The sequence below is a fragment of the Triticum aestivum genome, chromosome 7B (assembly GCF_018294505.1).
Source record: "Triticum aestivum cultivar Chinese Spring chromosome 7B, IWGSC CS RefSeq v2.1, whole genome shotgun sequence".
Lineage (NCBI taxonomy): Eukaryota > Viridiplantae > Streptophyta > Magnoliopsida > Poales > Poaceae > Triticum > Triticum aestivum.
Window position 1 is genome coordinate 284201939 of NC_057813.1, and position 3880 is coordinate 284205818.

Genomic DNA, 3880 nt, shown 5'->3' on the forward strand with positions numbered 1-3880 from the left:
CTGTCTCCATGCTATGACGGCACCCCCGACCCTGTTGAGTTCCTGCAGCTCTACAAGCTGAGCATTGAGGCAGCCAACGGCGACGAGAAGGTCATGGTGAACTAGTTTCCCATGGCCCTCAAGGATGGTGCACGCTCATGGCTCCTAAACCTGCTCGCGGGATCGATATCCTCCTGGGACGAGATGCGAGAGCGTTTTGTCGCCAACTTCCAGGGCACTTGCGACCGCCCGCAGGCCGCAGGTGACCTGCAACGCATCAAGCAGCAGCCAGGGGAGACCCTGCAGAAGTACATCCAACGCTTAAACAGTGTTCGCCTCAAGATCCCCAAGGTTTCAAACGAGGCCATCATATCAGTGTTTTTTGATGGCGTCCGCGACGTCAAGATGAAGGAGGAGCTCACCATACACGAGGACATGTGCACGGCTCTGGAAATGTTCAACATGGAAACCAGGTGCGCAAGAGCTGAGGAGGGTCACCTCTCCCTCGTGGAGCTCCCGGGGGCAGACACAGAAGACAAGAAGGCCAAGGCCAAGGACGTGAAGCGCAAGGGACCGGTCGTGCTTGTGTCCAAGCCGGAGATGAAGTGCGGCTGCGACCACCCAGAGTCATCCAAGGGCAGCCGCCCATTCTGCATCTTCCACAACATGCATAGCCACAACACTAACGACTTTCAAGAGCTCAGGTCCATCCGGGACGGGTGCCGCGGTCGTCGCCCCGAGTGCATCGACCCTGGCTACCGCTGCTAGGGAGGCCGAGGAGGAGGATGCTGGGACAACCGTGGCCCCCACCAGGAGTGTCACGACTAGCCTCATGAGGAGCAGTGGCAAGCCCAGCCTCATGAGGGCGCCTGGAGAGACCAGCCTCGTGAGGATCGTCCTCAGAGCAATGCTGGCCTCCCTCCGCTGCCACCACCACCAAGAAGGAATGACGACCGCCACCAAGACAAGGGGGTTGGGGACTTCCAGGAGCCTCACACCATCGCCTACATCCTGGGCGGTGCTCAGCCCCCGGCCTCTCATTGCATCTTCAAGCAGTTTGCCCGCGAAGCGAACGCGGCTCTCTCAAGGCTCGAGGCCACGCGACCCCTCAGGTGGTCCAAGTGCACCATCACCTTCAGCTCATTATACCAGCTCAAGTCCATGGTAATTGTCGGCGCCCTCCCGATGCTCTGTTCTCTTGTCATCAGCAACGTCCTCGTCATGAAGACCCTCATCGATGATGGTGCGGGGCTCAACGTTCTTTCCATCGAGACGTTCGACCGCCTCCCAGTGCCCTACGACCAGCTGTAGCCCACTAATCGTTTCTCAGGAGTGACCGACGGCTCCACCACCCCAATAGGGCAGATCCGCCTCCCTGTCACCTTTGGCAAGCGCGACAACTACTGCACTGAGCTCATCGACTTTGACGTTGCCAACATTCGCCTTCCATACAACACCATCCTTGGGTATCCAGCCCTAGCCAAGTTCATGGCAGTGACTCATCATGGTTACAATCTCCTCAAGATGCCAGGGAACTGTGACATCATCACCATCGCATGTGAGGAGAAGGACGCAGTGTGCTCTCTCGAGCGCGCCTACCAGGCTGCAGCGGTTGAGAACCCAGACGGCGAAGGCACCATCTACCCTCCTGAGGTTGTCCCCAAGAAGAAGAAGCAGTTGCTCCGCCAAGAGCCTCAGGAGAACGGCGCCTCCAGTGGCACCACCTCAGGACCTGCACCCACGGATGAGGCGCCTCCCTCTCTCGCATAGGAAGGCGCGCCCGGTGCGCCTCTCAGGCTATAATCAGGGGCTCTCCCCTGGAGGGCCTTTGACCTAGCCAACGTCACGAGGGAGGCGCTCGGGCACCATGTGGAGGCGTGCTCCGGCGCTCGCTTCCGCCAGGAGGGCACAAGGCACGGAGTGCCAGGTGCTCAAGATTTCATCACCAAGGCAACTGAGGAGCTTCAAGAGGCGAGAGCCATGCGCGGCGACCGCCGCCCACCACCTGGTGCAGCTCCCCGTCCTGGCGAGGAAAGCGAGCTGCGCGTCTGTGTCGACATCCCAGGACTCAACAGGGCCGCATCTCAGGAGCGCTTATGGCCGTCGCGTGTCGGCCGGTGCGAGGGCCCCCTCACAGCTACGTTTGCATGCCCTTCAGCTTGCCGAACGCGGCTATTGCACCTCAGCGCCACATGCGAGCATCATCAAGAGGCCAGGCACCAGGCGGTCCTGGCGGAGATTGCGACGGTTCTTCATGAGCCCGCTGAGCCTCCAGAGCCTCTCGAGGCTCAGGACCCAGGCAACTCGTGAGGGGCGACTTCTTCAGCATGCGTCTTCAGCGACTTCAACATCTCTTCAGCAATGGTGCCAGGTGACATTTTCCGGTTTATTCAGTTGGGGGCGCCCCTTGGGCTGCATCATCCCCAAGCCACATGGGTCCGTCCTTGTGGCATGTATCGTTTTGCATCTATCAGAACTGGCTCTTCTTCCTTCCATGAGTTGCTTTATGGTTATCATCTGCATGTCTAGTACTTCATTGCCATGAATGTCGTATGCCCTTGCGAACCCACCCGCGACCGCCTCATGATTAAGGGCGGGCACGGCGTCTATGCTTGGGTCCATCCCTGCAGCATTGCTAAACCCAAGAGGTTGAGCTCTGTCTCGCGGGCCAGCTCACGTGCACGTCACCTCCCATGGTCCTTGGTGCCTTGTTCTCGCATGAGCTAATCACGGGGGATGAGCTAGGGCATGCAATCCGATGCCTCGTCGCCACGGGAGCCGCGCGCCGGCTATGTTTCTTCAGAACTTTCTCATGAAAAGACTGGGCATGGAGTTTGTGCTCGGGTCCGTCCCTGCAGCGTTGATACGTCCATTTTGCATCATGCTTTTATATCAATATTTATTGCATTATGGGCTGTTATTACACATTATATCTCAATACTTATGGCTATTATCTCTTATTTTACAAGGTTTACCATGAAGAGGGGGAATGCTGGCAGCTGGAATTCTGGCTGGAAAAGGAGCAAACATTGGAAACCTATTCTGCACTGCTCCAAAAATCCTGAAACTCCACGGAACTTATTTTTGGAATTAATAAGAATTATTGAGCGAAAGAAACACCTGAGGGGGGCCACACCCTGGCCAAGAGGGTGGGGGCGCGCCCACCCCTACAGGGCACGCCCCCCTGTCTCCTGGGCCCCCTGGTGGCCCTCCAGTGTCCATCTTCTGCTATATGAAGGCTTTTACCCTCGAAAAAATCGTGGGCAAGCTTACAGGACGAAATTCCGCCGCCACGAGGCGGAACCTTGGCGGAACCAATCTAGAGCTCCGGCAGAGCTGTTCTGTCGGGGAAACTTCCCTCCAGGAAGGGGAAATCATCACCGTCGTCATCACCAACGATCCTCTCATCGGGAGGGGGTCAATCTCCATCAACATCTTCACCAGCACCATCTCCTCTCAAAACCCTAGTTCGTCTCTTGTATCCAATCTTGTACCAAAACCACAAATTGGTACCTGTGGGTTGCTAGTAGTGTTGATTACTCCTTGTAGTTGATGCTAATTGGTTTACTTGGTGGAAGATCATATGTTCAGATCCTTTATGCATATTATTACTCCTCTCATTATGAACATGAATATGCTTTGTGAGTAGTTACGTTTGTTCCTGAGGACATGGGTGAACTCTTGCTATTAGTAGTCATGTGAATTTGGTATTCGTTCGATATTTTGATGAGATGTATGTTGTCTTTTCCTCTAGTGGTGTTATGTGAATGTCGACTACATGACACTTCACCATTATTTGGGTCTATAGGAAGGCATTGGGAAGTAATAAGTAGATGATGGGTTGCTAGAGTGACAGAAGCTTAAACCCTAGTTTATGCGTTGCTTCATAAGGGGCTGATTT